Below are 20,124 nucleotides of genomic sequence, written 5' to 3'. Positions count from 1 at the left end.
GTGGTTGAATTGCACACCACAGTTTATTTTTATTAATAAAATGAATTAATTAAATCACTTCCAAACCCCCTCCCCCCCCCCCCCCCCCCCATCCTAGTTACCAAGTAAACAAAAAAAACCCAGTAATAAATACCGTATTTTTCGGACCATAAGACGCACCGGACCATAAGACGCACCTGACAATAAGACGCACTTAGGTTATGAGGAAAAAAATATATAACTAAACCTAGGTGCATTTATGGTACAGGGGCGTCTTATAGACCTATTACCCCCTAAAATTGTCTCTATCTAAGCTACTTTATCTAATCTGCACTAACCCCTGCTGCCACCTCCCACCCCAGCTACAGTAACCCCCACTGCCCCCCAGCTAAATTAACCCCCACAACCCCTAAGCTACACTAATCATCAGTGCTCCCAACTACTGTAACAAACCACCTACACTAATCTGGAGATGCTACACTGATATGCTGGGATGTCAGTGTGGGGAGAGAAATCTGCATCACACAGATTGGAAGTGACACCCAGCATCTCTATCTTACCTTAGGGCTGTGTGAAAGGTCTTGGTGGGCCAGGTGCTGCGGTCACGGTGAGGAACGTTACCGATGCTCTCCAAGGCCTTCCCGGTGCGGAAGGTCTTGGTGGGCCAGGTGCTGCGTTCACACTGTGGGGAAGCCGCCAATGCGGCTCTCTGATAGACTCCAGGTGCTGTGGGGAAGCAGCCAATGCGGCTCACTGACTGACTCCAGGTGCTGCGATCACACTGCGGGGAAGCCGTCAATGTGGCTCACTGACCGACTCCAGGTACTGCGATCACGCTGTAGGGAAGCCGCCAATGTGGCTCACTGACCGACTCCAGGTGCTGCGATCACGCTGTGGGAAACCCGCCCATGTTGCTCTCTGACCCCAGGTGCTACGTTCACGCTGTGGGGAAGCCGCCAGTGTTGCTCTCTGACTGACTCCAGGTGCTGCGGTCATGCTCTGTGGAAGCTACCATGCACGGAGAGAGTCCCTCCATCCTTCTCAGAGCCAGGCTCTCTCGCAGCTTACAGCGGACATCTTCTCTTTGAGGAAGGAAACTGGTGATCTGTGGGTACTGGAAGCCCGCTGTTGCTCTCCTTATCCTTGCCAGGAATGTCCCACAGATGGATTCCCTCCGTCCTCCCCACCAGACTTCTTTCTTGTTGCCGATATCCTCCATGCATGCATGCACGGGCTGGGGTCATGCTACGAGGACACTGCACACACTCCTCATTCTTCAGCCGCGCCTGGCTACCCAGCGACTCCCTCCACCCAGTGGCTGCAGAAACGCTGAGTCCTCATTGGGAGAAGTGCAGTTAGCGGTATACTTCCTCTGCACTGCCGAGCATACAGATGCCTATTCCTGCGGAAACTGTTCCCTGGCCAATCATTTTTCTTAATAGTGGACTTCCACCAATCACAGAGGGAGCGGCTCAGCCGAACAGTGTGTCTGACACTGCAATTGGCAGCGATACTCCCGCGGGTGGGACAAAGGCTGCCGTTCCCTAGCCAATCATTTTCCTTTAGAGGCGACATCTACCATTCAGAAAGGGGGCGGGTGGGAGAAAGCTGCCATTACCTAGCCAATCATTTTCAACAACAACTTGCAACAGGCAAAAACTATACGCACCAATATACATGCTGCGGTATAGATTTTGATGCAGGGTGAACACTTGGCGCTGGGTTGAATTTTAGTATTCGGACCATAAGACGCACCCACTTTTCCCCCCCTACTTTTAGGGAAGAAGAAGTGTGTCTTATGGTCCGAAAAATACGGTAGTTGCCTTAGGGACTTTGTTTTTTAAAAAAAATGTATGTCATGAGGATATATTACTGTTATTTTCGAACATAAGGGCTAGCAATTGATGGGACACAAAATAACAGAAAAAATACATCTTTATAATTCCACATAATATATTGACATCATACATTGTATTAGGAACATAATTTAAATGTTGTGATTGCCGGGACTAATGGGCAAATAAAATGGGTGGGTTTTATTTATAGTAGCATTGCTTATTTTAAAGAGGAGCTGTAAGGTATACTATCTCAGAAATAAAAATGCATATAGAAGTAGATAAATACTTGTTCTACATACATAACATATGTATTTCACTGTCCACATTTTGATTTTAGTGCCATTTCTATAATAAAAAAAAAAGAGAAAATCCTTTTTAGGATTTTCCATTTTGTCTGTGTCTATCTTGAAGATGCTTTAGCCAATCAGGCTGCATTAGTTAAAGGGACTCCGAGCACAAAAAAAAAAAGAAAGTTGTACTCACCATGGGCTTTCTCCAGCCCAGTGCTGGTCGGGAGGTCCCACGCCGGCGTCCTGGCTCCTCTCCTTCTCCCCGCTCCGGAATGGCTGGCAGGCCGCAGCCCGGGCGACACTCTCCCGAGTGTCGGGCTTCTTCTTCCGCATATGACGCGGATTACGTCACACGCCGGCCGCCTCGCGTCATCATGGCGGCCGGCGTGAAAGTACTGCGCATGCGCGCTTTGTTTGCGCATGCGCAGTACTTTCACGCCGGCCGCCATGATGACGCGAGGCGGCCGGCGTGTGACGTAATCCGCGTCATATGCGGAAGAAGAAGCCCGACACTCGGGAGAGTGTCGCCCGGGCTGCGGCCTGCCAGCCATTCCGGAGCGGGGAGAAGGAGAGGAGCCAGGACGCCGGCGTGGGACCTCCCGACCAGCACTGGGCTGGAGAAAGCCCATGGTGAGTACAACTTTCTTTTTTTTTTTGAGCTCGGAGTCCCTTTAAGTTTAATGGGGAAAGTAAAGAAGAAAAAAAATAGCATTCCCTGCAACTTCCTTTGTGCAGTAGATGTACCAAATAAGAGCCAGGGAAATTGGGTAATGATGTTTTATGGAGAAGAAAAGTAAGTGATTTGTTAGCTTTTGGATTGCCTGGTTAGCATCCTTATTACTTGTTAAACAGATAAAAATAAAGGATTGATTTTTGATTTTTTTATGGCCGACAGTTATAGGGGACATGGAATTGAAGAAATAGTGTATTTTTTCTTTTTTTGTGTGTATTTGCCTAAAAAATGCATAGAAAATAAAGTAATTACTGAAAAGTACTGTATAGCTCACAAAAAACAAGATATAGATCATTTACGTGTTTTGAGTAGTGATAAAGTTATTGGCGAATGAATGGGAGGAGCTCTGACGGGAAAATTGGTTCTGTCTTGAAGGTGAAAACTGATGTGGGCTAAAATGGTTAATACACTCTATAAAGTGTTAAAAAAAAGTTAGCATTATATAAATGCATAGTTATGAGTTGGTGATTAGTTTAATGGCAATATCCAAAAGATCTCTCAAATGGCATTATATTCTATGTAGTACTTTACATGAAATTTGTTTTGTGATCTAAACATTTTACAGAATACTTTTGAATATTTGTGCAAGCGAGAATAGACATACCGGTAACTGCCTTTGTTAGAAATTATTTCAGAAAATTAATACCTTCCATCAATGTTTAAAGTGTTTTAACCACTTCGCATCCAGACCTTGTTTTGCCCTTATTGACCAGAGCAATTTTGACGTTTTAGCAATTCCCCTTTTTAATCAGCCATAACTTTATCCCTACTCACAACACCTAAATGATCTAGGTATCGTTTTTTTCAGGACAAACTAGACTTTCATTGGCGGGTATTTTGTCCCTAGACCAAAAAAGTCTTCTATGCATTTTCATGGGAAAAAGAGGGGAAAAATGAAAAAAAATGCATTTTTGCTCAGTTTTTTATCAATTCCAGTTTAAAAATAAAAAGTGCCACAGAAGATAAAAACATGTGACCAGTATTATGTCCCCCAGTATAGATAGCAAAATGTGTCCTGAGTATCAGACCCCCCTTCCATAGCCAGATGTGTCCCCAATATCAGTCACCCCCAGTATAGCCCGATGTGTCCTCTGTTTGGCACCTCCCAGTATAGATAGACAGATGTATCCCCAGGATTACTGCCCCTCATTATAACTAAATGTGTCCCCAGGAATAGTGGTCCCCCATTATAGCCATATGCACCCTCAGGATTTGCGGGTGCACCCAGGATTAGGGCCCCCCCCATTATAGCCAGATCTGCCTCCAGTATAAAATTATGCACTTAAAATTAAAATGTATCCCCTCTTACTTTATTCCCCCCCCAGCTGCACATTTTGCCCCCCACCCTCCACCTGGGGTCCACACACCCCCATAAGGGCCAGCCAGATCTGTTAAAGCGGTATCGTCACCATAAAAATCAAATTTCAACAGCAACTGGTCTGAGTGTATTAAGTGATAAAGATGCTAATCCTGCATTCAAAACTTTCAAAACGTTTTCTTCTGTTATGATTTGGAGTTATCATATACCTTAGGAGCACTGGCTCTTTATTAGTCGATGCAAAAGAATTGCATACTGGGGGTTCTTTTTATCTATAATATATTCCTCCTCTTCCCTTTATTTCCCTGTCTGCTGCTTATCTGAAACCTGATCCCCTACTCACTTGTGTTTACAAGCAAAGCTGAGGTGACTCAGTGATTGGAGGAGACAAGAAAAAAAAGTAAAGGGCAGAAATGACATCACGAGTTAGCCTTTACTGTGGGCAAAATACATGGCCCCCACCAGGAACAGAATTCTTGTCCTATACTATATAACATTCACTGAAATCAAAACGTGTACAGTACAATACATGTGTTATGCAAGTAGATCAAGTATTTATCTACTTATATATGTGTGTGTTTTTTCCCTGGAATAGTATGGCTGATCCTACTGCTTTAAAAAAAAGGATCAGGGGGGCGTGGCTTGCTAATGGCCGGACGCTCCACACCGGACCAAAACCGCTAATGGGCAACAGCAAAAAGAAGGGAAAGAGAGCCAAGCAGACTAAGCCATCCAGATCCAACGGTTCCTTCGACCGCTTGAGAGGAGACTACAAGAAAGGGAGGCGGACACCATGAGAGAGACACCAAACGGCACTGCAAGCCGCGGCTCTCCCATCGCAAACCTCAGCTCACCTCCTCACGGCTCTGAGACAGCCTCTCACTGTCCCGCATCCTCTCCTGATGACGGAGACCATGCCTGCAGTAATCCGGGCCCTACTGCGACATCTCCCAGCATGGCGCAACGGCCTACACAATCCCCCCAAAATGGCCGCCGGGAAGGAAAGTCGCCGAAGCTCACCCTGCAGAGCTCTCCAACAAGTGGGCAGCCACTGATGGATGAAACCCGCGAGAGTCCAGATCCGGACATCCGCAACCCGACCCCATCCCCGAGCAGGGAGAAAACCAACCAGCAGCAAAAACAAGGTATGAGCCCTGATCTCTCGCACCGCATACAGAACACTTCCAGTCATGTAACATCAGGTGCCTCCACCCCGCACAACTCCCCACGTGCACCCAGCCATACCTTGCCCTCCTCTTTCTCTCCTACCTCTGAGGGAGCTGAATCTTACATAGAAGTCGACCTCCATGAATACATTAGATCCCTGCCGACTAAACAAGATCTTGAAAACGGTGTAATGCGCATAATGGACAATTACAAGCAGGAGATGGCCGAATTCCGCCAAGATTTCAGCCATGTGACAAAAAGGGTGGAAGATGTAGAGAAACAACAGGAGGACATAAATACCACCCTAAAATCCCAACAAACTACCATCAATGCTCACTCAGGGCACATCTCAGCCCTGTATATGAAAATAGACGATCTTGAAAACCGTCAAAGACGGAACAATATCCGTATCAGAGGTGTACCTGAATCTACCCGAGCGCCTGACATTATGGCCACGGCTGAGGCGATTTTCAATTTGTTCTTAAATGCGCCGACTGGGAACAAAATCGAAATAGACAGAGCCCATAGGACGGTAGGGCCCACAAGTAATGACCCGGCCAGACCACGCGACATTGTTTGCAGAGTTCATTTCTTTAAAGAGAAAGCTGCAATTATGCAGGCCGCCCGCACAAAAGGAGAAATAGACTTTGACGGTGCCAAAATACACCTATTGCCTGATCTCTCAAGCCTAACCTTGCAGCTACGCAAAGCCATCAAACCTCTGCTTGAAATCCTCAGGGACCGTGACATCTTGTATCGTTGGGGATATCCCTTTTCTGTACACATAAGCAAAGACGGCAAATCCGTCACCTTCAATTCTCCCCAGGACCTACAAAAAGTCAGGGATACCTTTGATCTACCAGTAATCGAACTCGATGAATGGCCAATCCAAACATCAACCCTGGCCATGCCGCAAAGGGAGAGGTGGAAGAGAGTCCCACCTAGAAGCAGGCTGCAAAGAGCTAACACGAACCGCTAACTAGCACCTACCTATCTGCATTTTAACGCTGCAATGTCATTTTTCGTGTTTTTTGCTGTCCTGCTAACTGTTATTCTTAACTTGGATGTCTTGGAACAACATCCCTCTTGACCTCCTTAGGTCACGGAGATGTTGATCTAAATATGCTGCACGCCTTGGCATTATACCTCATGGGCTGCTGTTTTGGTTTTCCTAGAATTGGCTGGTGAATTTCCAGGGGAGGGGACTCTGATGGTCATTATTGTGAAACCCTTTGACCACTTCTTCTAGCCAATATTAATAAGCTGTCATATCGCACTAAGCAAAAGTCCTGATTGGAATAGGACCCGGGCTTAACCTAAAACATTAAAGACCATTCTGATAGAGTCTTCCTTCAGGGAAACTACCCATAGACTACTCATAAATGCGATATAACTATGCTCTTACAGGGCATTTCCGCCCCCTCCCCCTGGACACGTCATCGGCTTTGGTTTAGTCATTAGCTGAATAAGGTAAATGAGCTGTTTTTGATCTCATGTGTAAGTTATTAGTCATGGCTAGGTGGGTTGCTTGCAATGCCAGTGTGGTGTTCTCTGAAGGTTACTTCATTACAATTCAGGCTGACTTTTCACCTGATTTTTCTGTTTACAGTTAAGTGTTGTTTTTTCTCTTCTATTACTGATACCCTTTCATTCTTCCCCTCTTCCTCCCCTTCATTCCCCTGTCCTTCCCAGCGCCAGCATCTTACTACATGCTTCAGAGGCCTGCTTTCTACTACAACCACCAATAGAACATCACGTCCTAAGTCCTACACCAGCTACAAAAATGGAGAGATGTCAGATAGCTTCCTACAATGTAAAAGGTTTTAATTCCCCTACTAAAAGATCACAAGTTCTACACCACATGCACAAACTCAAAGCTTCCATCTTGTTTCTACAGTAAACACACTTTAAAGAGGGAGGGGTCCCCACCATTAAATCAAGATATTACAACAGGTAGCACCACAGCACCAGCCCTCTTAATAAAGCCAAAGGGGTATCAATAGGATTCCATAAAAACCTAAACATTACAATCTTAAAAGATCTCTCCGACACCCAGGGGCGATATCTTTTCCTCATAGTTCAAATTCACGAAACCAGATACACTCTCTAGCAAACCTTTATCTTCCCAATTCCAATCAAGGTCGCACACTCTCATCCTACTTATCTAAACTAGCCACCTTCGCTGAAGGAATGATCATATTGGGCGGTGATTTTAACCTCTGTTTCAATCCCTTGTTGGACTCCTCCTCACAGCGTCCCTCCCTTCCCAAATCTATTATTTTAGAACTTAAAACTAAATTACGCTCTCTTTGCCTGGTGGACGCCTGGAGGATCCTCCACCCTACAGAAAGAGATTACTCATTTTTCTCCTCTGTCCATCATTCTCACAGTCGAATTGATTATATTTTCATATCTCAAAAACTTCTGGAGAGTGACATCCAGGCGTCTATAGGCAACAGAATTTGGTCGGACCACTCCCCCATCTACTGTTCTTTCTCCATTGGCAAGCAGTTTCCAGAACCAATGGAGATTAAACGACAATTTACTAAAAGACCCAGCATGTGCTGCAGACATTAAAAGATCCATCGAAAATTTCTGTAGTGATCACTCATCTGATGACACCTCAGATACTATTAAATAAGAAACTTTAAAGTGTGCCCTTAGAGGGGTATTTATTTCCCACGGTTCCAGACTTTAAAAAAAGAGCGTTCTGCCCAGATTGCCCAATTTCTTCAAGATATCAACTCATTAGAACAAGAACTTAAAGATAACTATACCCCCACTAAAGACCTTTTGCTGTCTAATACAAGGAACTCTCTTTTATCCATTCTTGATCAAAAGACTCTTTCTGCGAGAGAGAGACTCAGCAGTACCCTCTTCCACCAAGGTGGGAAATGTGGCACTCTCCTGGCTAAATATCTGCACCCAAACCCCTCTTCCACAAATATTTTCTCCATCAAGGATTCTAAAGGCCAAACTAAGCATAAGACATCTGAAATAGCCAGGGAGTTGCACAGCTATTAGTCCTCTCTGTATAATATCAAATGCAAATATTATGACATGGATCCAATCCGCCTAAAAGAAAAAATAACTGACTACATCAAGAATACGCCCCTCCCTGCATTACCCACAGAAGCCCTCCAGGCGCTGGATGAGGAATTCACGGAAGACGAACTAATCTCTGGCATTAGAGCCCTAAAAAAATGGGAAAAGCCCTGGCCCGGATGGCCTTACCGGCCCCTTCTATAAGCAATATTGTTCCTTATTGTCTCCAATCCTACTTAAAACTTTTAACTCCATCGACTACTCACACACTTTCACACCACAAACATCAACAGCACATATCACTGTCATACCCAAACCCGGTAAGGATCCCAACAGTTGTACCAACTATAGGCCCATATCATTGATCAATATCGACTTGAAGCTCTTCGCCAAACTTTTGACTGAAAGGCTAAAACCCTTGTTGCCAGATGTCATTCACACAGACCAATCGGGTTTTGTCACGGGAAGGGAGGCTATGGACAACACCCTGAAAACCGTTTCACTAATCCACTATGCCAAAAAAAACGAACTCCCCTCTATGCGTCATGTGGTTGATGCTGAGAAGGCATTCGATAGGGTCCATTGGCTCTTTCTTGAGCTTTCGCTGGAACAGTTGGGAATGGGTGCTAACTGTAAAAGCAAAATAATGTCTTTATATAAGAACCCCAGCGCACATATTAAAATTAATGGGACCATATCGGATGCCTTCAACATAGCAAACGGGACTAGACAGGGCTGTCCCCTCTCCCCACTACTCTATGTAATCTGTATGGAACATTTAGCTATTGCACTTCGGCAAAATCCATCAATTCAAGGTTTGCATATAAACAACCAGCAATACAAACTTTCCCTATTTGCTGACGATCTTTTAATTTACATCTCTAACCCACATATCACATTTCCTAATGTCTTGTCAGAACTGGAAAAATTTGGAAATGTCAGTAATTTCAAAATAAACATTAGTAAGACAGAAGTTCTCAATATCAACCTAATCTTGCACACCGAAAATACTCTCCAGAGCTCCTTTACATTTCGTTGGCAACTTCATCACATTAAATATTTAGGAGTGCTTATTCCTAACGACACAACACAACTTTTCCACCTTAATTACCCCAAATTGTTATCTAAGCTTCAACAGGAATTGGATAATTGGTCCAATCTTAAACTAACCTGGTCCAGCCGAATTAATGTCGTTAAAATGGACACTCTACCCAAAATTCTATACACCCTTCAAGCCCTACCCATCAGCTTACCAACCACGTACCTAAAAAAAACTCCAATCTTTTAATGCTAACTTTCTTTCGGCAGAGAAAAACGCATAGGACGAAATTCAAAATTCTAACTAGACCTAAATCTGAAGGGGGCATGGGTTTGCCAGACATAAAAGCCTACTATAACGCTGTCAACCCACATTAAACTGGTTCCAAGACAGAGAAAACAAACAATGGGTTTCCCTCGAAACATCATTATCACACCTTGACACTAGAGCCTTGCTATGGATTCCACGCAACACATACCTGGGTGTAGATGGCTTGGCCTATTGGTCAATAATTGTCATCAAGAGATGGAATGAACTCAAGGAAGGCCTGAAATTATCCTCTGATTGTAGTCCACTTATGTCCCTATTAGACAATCCTCTTTTTGCTGTAGGCGTCAGAGAGCGCTCCATACTGGGATGGAATCGGGACTTCTGGCCCCAAATTAGACACATTATAGCAGGAGGCAAACTCATCTCTAAAGATAATTTGGGCAACCCTGATGCTCCCCCACTCATAGATTGGTTGCTATGGTCTCAACTTTCCTGGTTCTATAAATCTCTGACCGCTAAAGCCAACATCCATAGAAGTTTAACTCCTTTTGAACGCCTTTGTGCCGCGTCCACCTCATTGGAACATAAAGTCTCTCTTATTTATACTCACCTTGTATGTGCTGGCAGTGACGAGGATCTCCTGAATTTAACAGATGCTTGGGACAGAGATCTGGGTCAGCCCCTACTTGCTGAGGACTGGGAAAAAATATTTGAATTAATACACAAATCCTCAGCTTCCCTGAATTTCCCGGAAAGAAACTTTAAAATTTACGCAAGATGGTACCGGACCCCAGTACAGGTAGCCAAATTTAGCAAGGAGACCCCAGACCTCTGTTGGAGATGCTCTCGGGCTGTTGGCACATACTTCCACATGTGGTGAGCATGTCCCCTAATACAGGTATATTTTGGGAAAAGGTCTTTAAGATTCACCAATTCCTGTACTGCTCACCTCTGCCCCTACAGGCCTCAACAGCATTGCTTACCTTACTTCCTGGGAGAACTTCTAACATTAAGAAATCGCGAACCCCTCAATTATTGATATCAGCCCGATTACTCATAGCTAGATATTGGAAGTCAACCACAATCCCGACTATGACCGAGTTATTCAAGGAAATTAACCTCATAATGCGTATGGAGGGTTTATATACGCCTGTACAAAACAATGCTGAGGCCTTTGTCAAGAGATGGGCAGTGTGGATAGACTTTAGGGACTCGGATAGAGGTAAGGCCTTCATTTCTTCTTAATTGAAACAATGTAATGAAACCCAGCTCTATGATATGCGGACAGGAGTTTGCCTTGTAAATTGCGCGGACAGGAGTTTGCCTTGTGCTCGACAATATACCTCAGGGCGTCCCCCTCCACCCCCCCCCCCCCCCCACGCCTTTTCTTTCTTCTCTTTGGGCATCTGCTCTCGCAGTGTATTATATTATGCATCTCACATATGCTTGCAAATTTCATAAAATCGGAGAACTCACACTGGAGTAGCTTTTTTAAGATCTGCCGTCTCCAGGCCTCTGGACTACATATCTCCTAGCTTCTCTTGAAAAAACTGCCTAAGCAAGATCACTCTTAACCTGATCAATACTGCAAGATGTGACTCGTCACTTTTTACTCCTTTTATATAGCTGCAAGTTTTCATGATTCTGCCACATTATGGCCACTACTGAGATGTCGATGCTCTGTTTTATTGTCTTGATGTTTGTTTTATGTTATAAAACTTGAATAAAAATTTATTTGAAAAAAAAAAAAAAAAAAGGATCAGAAAGCAGCCTGACTCACCTTTTCTTGTTCCAGTGATCAGCCTGCAGCCCGAGCCTCCGATCCCCGCTCTGCACGCAGCCCTGTGATGCCGGCTACCGGGTCCCGGCTTGATGACGTCATCAAGCTGGGACCGGCTATTCAGCATCACAGGGCTGCGTGCAGAGCGGGGATAGGAGGCTCGGGCTGCAGGCTGATCGCTGGAACAAGAAAAGGTAAGTCAGGCTGCTTTCTGATCCTTTTTTTTTTTTTAACAGATCTGGCCACCGAGGGGAGAGATGAAGGATCACCGCTGGGGGGGGGGGGGGGGTTACTAATTGGCTACAAGGGAACATTTTCCCTTTCACCAATTAGTATTGCAGGTGTTCGTGCCGGGAGGTGCGCTCTGAAGCGCACCTGTTCCTGCAAAACAGGGCTGCAAGCAGGTCAGTATATCTATGTGGCTGTGGCTTGGAGAGTGCCACATCAGAATCAGAAGAAGAATCAGAATCTTTATTTTCGCAAAGCACGACTGGGTCGTGCCCGGAATTGGTCTGGTCTTGGCACGTACAGGATACAGGTAGGATAGGGTACACAGAGTACATCAGAAAGGATCGACACTATATCAGACATTGCATACAGAGAAAACAGCCAAGCAAACAACACTCAAATTTTTGCATAGTTGTACAGCACTCAGGTGAGTGAGGGATATGTGTGGCAGCAAAACATGGTCACGTTGTAGTGTGGAGTGCATGGAGAGAGTTTAGTGAGTTTACAGCTGAGGGGAAGAAGCTGTTTCTGTGTCTAGTGGTCCTGGTGTAGATGGACCGGTACCTCCGGCCTAAAGGAAGCTGGCTGAAAAAACGGTTGCCAGGGTGTGAGGGGTCCTTTACAATCCTCAAAGCTCTGGAGCTCAGTCTTGAGTGGTAGAGGAGGTCCAGAGCGGGTAGTGAATTTCCTATGATTTTCTCCGCTGATCTGATGACTCTCTGTAACTTGTGTCTGTCGCTGGCGGAGGAGCTTGCATACCAGACTAGGATGGAAGAGCTGAGGACAGATGCAATTGTGGCAGAGTAGAAGCTGGTCAGAAGTTTCGGGGACATGCCAAACTTCTTCAGTTGACGGAGATAGTATAACCTCTGCTGGGCTTTCCTCTGGATGGAGGAGGTGTTTGCCTTCCACTTCAGGTCCTTGGAGATGGTTGTGCCCAGAAGTCGGAACCGGGAACTCTTACCACTTCTTTGTCGTCAATACGGATTGGAGGGGGGGCTATGGCGTGCTTTCTAAAATCCACAATCATCTCAACAGTTTTTGCCGTGTTTAGGACCAGCCCGTTCTCCCTGCACCAGTGGCAGATGCTCTCAACCTGGTGGCGGTACGCTTCCTCATCATTTTTAGTGATGAGGCCGACAATGGTGGTGTCGTCAGTGAATTTGATCACTTTGACGGAGTCCGCTGTGGATCTGCAAGCATTTGTGTACAGGGAGAACAGGAACGGCGACAGGACGCACCCTTGCGGTGCTCCTGTATTTGTAATCCGAGGTTGAGAGGAGATGGTGCCTAGCTTAACGACCTGGGATCTGTTGGTGAGGAAGTCCGTGATCCACAGGCGTAGAGTGGGGTGGACCCCGAGTGCGGCAAGGTTCTCCTGGAGTATTTTGGGGCTGATGGTATTGAACGCTGAGCTGAAGTCAAGAAGGAGGATCCTGGCATACGTGCCGGGTTTGTCCAGATGATCATGGACGAGCTCCAGGCAGATATTGATGGCGTCGTCGGTGGACCTGTTTGCTCTGTATGCGAACTGATGCTGATCCAGCAGGGCCTCAGTGGTGAGCTTGAGGAGGGGGAGCACCATCCTTTCAAGAACCTTCATGATGACTGATGTAAGTGCCACGGGCCTGAAGTTGTTGAGGTCGGTGGCGCCTTGCTTCTTGGGGACAGGGATGATGGTGGACCTCTTGAAGCAAGCGGGGACTTTCCCGCTCTGAAGGGACTTGTTGAAGATGGAGGAAAGAATAGGGGCGAGCTGTCGAGCGCCGGTTTTCAGGCAGGCTGGTGACACCCCGTCCGGGCCGGAGGCTTTTCTGACATTTATCCTTAACAAGTGTTTCAGAACATCCGCCTCGTTCACCGGTGGAGGGGGCGTGTCTGGTCTCGGGGCCTCAGTGGCAGAGGAGGGGAGAGGTGCCCGTAGCTGTGAGGGAGACTGGTTCTCAAATCTGCAGTAAAATTCACTGAGATTCTCGGCGAGCTCAGCGCTCGGTGTTGCATGCTGCGGGGGAGGCTTATAGTTGGTTGCGGCCCTAAGCCCTTTCCACACAGCTCGCGGGTCATTTGAGGAGAGGTTCTGTTCCAGTCTGTCCGCAAAGCCCTTCTTGGCAGCCCTCAGTTCTCTGTTTAGGTCGTTTCTTGCCCTTCTGTATTCATCTTGGTTTCCTGACTTGTGCGCGTCCTCTTTGCTTCTGCGCAGTTGCCGTAGTTTTTTTGAGAACCACGGTTTGTCGTTAGGATACAGTTTAAAGGTTTTTGTTGGTATGCAGTGATTCTCACAGAAGTTAATGTAAGAGGTAACATTGTCAGCCCATTCGTCCAAGTTTGGCGATTCCAGGGTCTGCCAGTCTGTGCAGTCGAAGCAGGCCTGAAGTTGTAGCTTCGCTTCGCTTGACCACACTTTGGAGGATTTGAGGACCGGTTTCGATGTCTCCAGGCGTCTCCTGTAAGTTGGTATCAGGTGGATGAGACAATGATCAGATGAACCTAGAGCCGCCCAAGGGGTGGCTTTGTAGGCATCCTTCAGGACCGTGTAACAGTGGTCCAGTGTGTTGGCATTCCTGGTGGGGCAGGTGACATGCTGATGGAAGCGGGGAAGCTCTTGGCGGAGGTTGGCCCTGTTGAAATCGCCCATGACGAGTGAATGAACAGTGAGTCCGGGAGGGCTGTCTCCCATTGCGCGATAGTGTCGGTGAGCTCACTCAGGGCATTTTTAACCTCAGCATCAGGTGGGATATACACACCAGCGAGAACGAAGGAGGAGAACTCCCTAGGTGAGTATGTCGGTCTGCAGTTTACCAGAAGGAGCTCTAGCTCTGGTGTACATTTCTTTGCAAGTACGGTGGAGTTGGAGCACCAAGCAGAGCTAATGTAAAAACAGATGCCTCCCCCTTTCTTTTTCCCCGTCAGGATGCTGTCACGGTCTGCGCGGATGAGGCTGAAGCCTGGGAGCTGTAGTGCGCTATCAGGGATGTTATCATGGAGCCATGTTTCTGTGAAGCATAGAATTGGGGTGTTGTTGCCGAGTTCGCATTTGTCCCAGAGGAGTCTAAGTTAATCTAACTTATTGGGGAGGGAGCGGACATTTGCGAGGAGGGCTGCAGGGATGGCTGTCCGCAGGCCCTTCCTCTTCAGTCTCACCCGTGCGCCCGCTCGACAGCCTCTGTGTCGCCAGCTTGTGCGGGTTTCTAGCTCGGGGGCAGTGATTTTCTGGACGTGGCTCCATACGGAGTTGGACAGGAAACTGTCCTCTGGGTGTAGGGCTGCAGTATGTTCCCATGTGAGGAGCTGTGCCCTAGAGTAGGTGGTACGTGGGGGGTGCCTTGTGGGATCCATGGGTGTAGAACCCACTCAGTGGGAGACTGCAGAGTGGCAGAAAGACATACATGCATGAAGCTCCCGATGCTGGTTAGCGGACAGCACAGCCCATATTCCCCGAACAGGTAGTAAGTCAATGCACAGCCCATGTGCGGGTACAAAGCTAAGTGCCACAATGCAGTTAAGTAGCAGCCTATATGCCTCAGTGCAGTTAAGTAGTTAAAAAACAGTCCAAATATCGCAGTGCAGATATAACAGTCCATGAGCCACAGTGCAGTTAAAGTAGATTTGATAACAGACCATATGCTCCTTCTGGTGTGGTTAGGTAACTGTCCGTGTGCCACAGTACAGTAAAATAACAGTCCATATGCCCCAGTGTGGTTAGATAACAGTCCGTATGCCACAGTACAGTGAAATGACAGACCATATGCACCAGTGCGGTTAACTAATAGTTTATAAGTTCATAAGCCTCAGTGCAGTTTGATAACAGTTCATCCCCGACCATATGCAGACCATATGCCACAGAGCAGATTGGATAAGCAGACCAAGTGCACCAATATTAGGAGCCGATTCCGCAGTGCGCTTTTGTGCTGTGTGCCTCGAAGCCAGAGTGAAAACATGTGGGGAGCCGGCACATGTGACCCTTTTGTATCCTGTGTAGTGGCAGTGCAGGGCAGGGCCTGTTCAGCGGGCTCTAACGGCAGGGGGCAGCAGCCAGTGTGTAGGGGCAGCAGGCTTACCCGAGCATGCGATGAAGGAGGGGTGCTGCGGCTGCCAGGCAGCGGTGAGGACTTCCAGGCGGTGGAGATTAGCTGCGGTGAGGCCTGCTTCCACGTGGGTGGCCGAGATGCAGGCGATGAAGGAGCCTTGTGGAGGGAGGAGGGGTGCTGCGGAGTCCTTCCAGGCGTGATGCGGTGCTACCCCATGGGTGGCCGAGGTGCCGATAGCGAGTCAGCTGCGCTGGTATCCAGCTAGCGGTGTCAGCCTCCCCTCTGATGCTGGGCCCACCCGGAGAAGCAGACCACGTTGTGAGCACGTGGGAGCTGGAGATGTCGGGCTGGAGAGCAGTTGCCCGCAGCTGTGGCAGAAGGGCTGCGCTGCGAGCTCAGCCACCACGGCTGGAGACCAGCCTGATCGTCGGAGAGTACATGGTCCAGGAGACTCTGGCGAGGGCCCGGGGACACAGCCGCAATCCCACTGATGGTGCCGGGATGTGGTCACTCCGTCAGCGCAGACTCAGCGGCGAGGACCCGGGGACACAGCCACAATCCCTCTGGTGGAGCCCGGAGGTGGTCCCTCTGGGATCGAGCACCAGGGTGGGTGCGGGAGACCGGGGCCAGACCGTCCGCAGCTGCTTCCCGTGCGATCAGAAGGTATGTGGCCTCGGGAACTGTGCCTACACCTAAGGCTCTAACTATGCTAAAGCTGTGCTAACGCTGCTAAAACTCTACTCTACTCTACTACTCTCTACTACTCTCCTGAAACTAAAAAGAAAAAAACAACGAAAAAACTAAAAAAAAACAATGAAAAAGCAACGAAAAAGAGGAAATCCACGGGAGCTGTGTGCCGAGGCAGCCAAGCACCAGCGCCATGTTAAATCTAAACAGCTGACGTAGATATACTGTATCAAAGGACAAAGTGGTTAAACTAAACTTAGAAAAACTTTAGGGAAAAAGCAGAAGTACCTGGTGGTTAGCAGTGGCCCTGGTGGGGGCTATTTCCCAAATGAGACCTAGGAATCTGTTACCGTTCACTCTCACACTCTTATTTGTGTGCAGTGAAGTTATTCAAGACAGTATCTTGGCTGCTGGCAAATTTTAACATTTTCATCATAGGCCACTCTCTCTCAAATGCTTTCTTGGCATTTTTGGGCAGGTAAAAAAAAATCATGATAGATTTTTGTAATTGGTATTAAACAAGAGAGACAAACTGAATACCCATATTATTATTTTAGAGTTATATAGTGCAACCATCTTCCCTAGACCTATAGACACGAAGTGATCATGGGTGTAGCAATCACCCCTGCGACCTGACCTCTTAAAGGACTTACGAGCCCAAATACGTTAAAAAAGATCACTTTTAAATGCACGGAGAATGCCATCCGCGCCCTCCGTGCAGTTCCGCCGGGTCCCCGCAGTGTGATAGCCCCCCGTGCCGCTCCCGACCCCACAGACGGGGTCGTGCTCTCTTTCCTCTCCTAATATGGCCGCCGGAGCTGGCCGCGGCTGCGCAGTCCGCATACACGTTAGTGCGGCTGCGCAGCTCTAGGACCTCCCCCCCATGATCCACGCTCTTTTTTTAAGGTATTTGGGCTCGTAAGTCCTTCAAGCACTCAACTTTCCCACAAAGCACACCTGGTACAGTGCACAGCGATCACTGGAGAAGACAATTGGGTCCATTAACACCAGCTTACTGGCATGTCAGAAGCCAGAATTGTCTCCCATACGTAGTGGCACATGAATCTGCACCAGTTGCAGTAGCTGCATCTTCTAAACGCAAGTATCTTCTTTACCTTATCCAACTTTATGTGAAGCAAGAAGAAATACTAATATACAAAGGAGAATTAACTGTGATATGGTGTAATCCACATTAATTGATTTGAACTCTTTCATTAATCCATACAGCCACTCATATCACCCAAAAGCATCTGTGGGTGAGATATTGATAGACTGTTATTCCAGCGCACATCTGTGAAAATGAGCTTGCATTTATTTACGAAGCACAGCAGGTCTTGTGAGTAGGAATATAGTACTGCTTTCAGGCATTGCGCGGTATGTTTATATGACCCCGGTGGTAGCCTCATGGGTTTAATCATATTCTGTACAGGATAATTTTAATGTTGTGCATGTTGTTTGTTCATTGATGCCAGAGAGTATGTGTGTCCTACTGTCTGTGCAATAAATGTTTTGGCCATAATTAGACGTGGTGCGTTATACCTTTAAATCTACATCTGTTTTTTTGTGGTCATTCGTGGTTGTGCCAACTCTTGATGTCCAGAAACCACATTTATCATGCAAATTTATGCACAGACCTTTCTTGGGTACAAGCCACAAAACCGGTTTATATAATCACCCCTGTGACCCCTGCCATCACAGGAGGATCCAGAGGCTTTGTGCCCCCCCCCCCAACCTCAAGTGCATGCAATTCGCAAACCCCCCCCCCCCCCCATTCACTCACAAAAATCGTGCACAGGAGCATGTGTAATTTTTTCCTGTTTCACAGCAGAACACTCTCTGCTGCTGTTCGCCGGCTCCCAATCCCATCCCATCATTTTTGCAGGGGGGCCCTATTAAGTCTAGTTACGCCCCTGGAAGTGATCACTGTTTGATGATCAGTACCCATATTCATGGCCTTCTACACAAGGGCTTCTCTACAGAACATCAGAAACCATTGGTTAGCCACGCATTAGAATTACTTGAAGTTCTTTTAAATTTGTGAAGTAGAGGCATGGGAAAGTTATAAGAGGCCCAGGAGCACGTGGGGTTTCAGTTTGTCCTTAACCTTTTGTTTGTGTCCCTTCCACCCTGTGACTTTGAGACACTTGTATGAGTAGAAGAGCTCAAGGAGGGAGGATGAGTTCAGTTTAAGGATTGGTGAAATCACTGGGTACTTAAATGCAGAGCCTGCAGTGAAGTTGTGATGAGTATTGTAGCATTTCTCCTGAATGCTATGATTTAATAATGTGGAGTTATTTCCCTGTAAAGTCAAATGACCCTGCAGAGGAAGATATTGTTGTTGCTAATGTTGTATAGGAATACACATGGAACTGGAGCACAGCGTGACCAAGCGTCTAGTGAGATGCGAAACGGCCATCGCAAGCCCCAACTGATGCCCGGCATCCCCACCTCCACCTCACCGCCACCATATTGACCACCTGTGGAATGCACTTGTGGTATGTAACCCTAATGGATGTGGACATTACACAATAAATTTGCAGACGGAAGGTGCCCGGATGTCTCTTTCCTCTTTCTTTCTTCAGTAGGAATACACATGGTACCTGACCCAGGTTTCCCATGGGTTCTATGTTTGTGGGGATGATGACCATCTCTGTTTACATGCAGTGTATGCTGTATTTCAGTCATGTTTATTCCCTAGTGTTCCCTGGGTCAGCAGCCTGCCTTGATTTTTAACTCTGCCTCTTCAGTAAAACCTGGCAAAAATATAAATTATGATTGTATAAAGTGATCCTTTAGTCTTGGTAAAAGGTGTAAGGTGTTAACTGCATTCATTCCACGTTACTGAGCGATGTAAAGGCGATACACAGTGAGCTAAGGCTAGGTTTCCACTGTAGCGTTACATTTTCGCCTGCAAAAAAATCATATAAGATTTTTCTGATTGGTGAAAATTTGCATTTAAATTTGTATGCGTTTTTATGCGAATTTTCGTACGTGAAAATTCGCATTAGTTTAATATACATAATCTGCCTAGTAACAGCTTAGTCATGACTGCTGACAATTTCCTGTAACCATGGATCTAATGCGAATTTTCACGTAAATAACGCAAGAATTCGTATTGCCTATACAAAAGCATTGTACGCGAATCTTACGCAATGTCCGAAAATATGATGCAGGACCTCAGATTTTTTCACGCGTGCGAAAATTCGCATAGAGTGGAAACAGCTGCATTGACTAACATTAGTTTTAAAATCTATGCAAATTTTCTGAGCAAAAAAACTGACACAAAACGCACAAGTAGAAACATAGCCTAAATGTAGCACTACATCTAGGACAACTCTACATACTTATCTGTGATCAAATATCAGCCTCAGACGTGAACACACTGATGCCACAATACATTTCAACCACATACTACACAACTGATAAAAGGCACAATTAGTCACACAAGTTATGCAATATTTGAAGTATTTTGCAACAGTTCGTGTCTTCCAAATCCATATTTTCTTTTGTCTCCTCTTTAGTGAATGTATTACAGTTTTTCATGCTTTACTTCCACATTACTAAAGATTAGGGACAGAAGTAAATGTACTCTCATGTTTAAACTCTGCTCATTATTGTAAAATATTTGTTTGCTATCAGGTCTGTTTGGGATCTCCCCCTCCTGGAAGTAAGCTGTACTGCAGCCACCATCCAGTCCTTACCATGTGTGAAATTTAGTAACA

General features: G+C 46.5%; 1 protein-coding gene across 5 annotated transcripts in view; it reads left to right on the top strand.

Moving 5' to 3' along the window:
• AHI1 (Abelson helper integration site 1) overlaps positions 1-20,124 on the top strand; it is a 359,799-nt gene that overhangs the window by 232,659 nt on the left and 107,016 nt on the right. The window lies entirely within an intron of this gene.

Source organism: Hyperolius riggenbachi, chromosome 4 (genome assembly GCF_040937935.1).
Source record: "Hyperolius riggenbachi isolate aHypRig1 chromosome 4, aHypRig1.pri, whole genome shotgun sequence".
Classification (NCBI taxonomy): Eukaryota; Metazoa; Chordata; class Amphibia; order Anura; family Hyperoliidae; genus Hyperolius; species Hyperolius riggenbachi.
This window is presented reverse-complemented; position numbering and strand designations above follow the sequence as displayed.